This window comes from Vulpes vulpes, chromosome 7 (genome assembly GCF_048418805.1).
Source record: "Vulpes vulpes isolate BD-2025 chromosome 7, VulVul3, whole genome shotgun sequence".
Classification (NCBI taxonomy): domain Eukaryota; kingdom Metazoa; phylum Chordata; class Mammalia; order Carnivora; family Canidae; genus Vulpes; species Vulpes vulpes.
In genome coordinates this window covers 79510008-79510818 of record NC_132786.1, presented here as the reverse complement: position 1 = coordinate 79510818, position 811 = coordinate 79510008, and positions in this window count along the sequence as shown.

The window sequence follows — 811 nt, the reverse complement described above, 5'->3', positions numbered from 1 at the left end:
AATTGATGCTCTAAAATCAACGAATCCCTTTTTAAGTTCTTCCTCTTCTGAAGAATACTATCAGATGAAATTTTTATAAAATATAATTGACAGGTTTATTAATGAGTGTAATAAATATTGGGTACTAATTATAAGCAAAGCACTACGCTAGGTGTGGTGGAGCATCCCAGGCTGAACAGGATAGGATGTCGGCACCCCGGGGGGCTTGCGGTCCAGGAGAGGTGATACAGACACAGTAACTCTCTAAAGAGACAAAGCGTCCTAATTGCTGTATTGGAAGCATAAACTACACTGTATGGAGAAAGGGAAGTTTAATTGTAATGAGAAGCTCAGAAAAGAAGGGAAGATGTGGGGTCTGAGCTAACTCCACAAGCTACTCCGGGGGAGAACTGCAATTCAGGCAAAGGAAGGCTTGGCTCAGAAGTGCCAGGAACAGCCTCCATGTGTCTGAACATCTGGGTGTTGGCTAGTACGCCGTGAAACTTAAGACCAGTTGGCTGGGCAAGAGCAAGACTGGAAGGACTCTAGGTTCTAAACTGCAGTTTGAGAGTGCAGTGGTGCTTTGCCACATAGGTTATCATGATCAATGAAATCTTAAACCCCTCATAGCTGTAGCTTTTGCTCTCCTCCTGTACATAAAGATTTATCAATCCAATTACATCTATATATAATTATGCAGCATATATTATTACATATTATTATGCAATAGTATATAGATCCATATAGACAATAAGGTATCTATCTCATCATCCCTCTTTTTCATTTGGCATGTTTCTTTTGAACGATTTACTCCACCTAAATTAAACCCTCC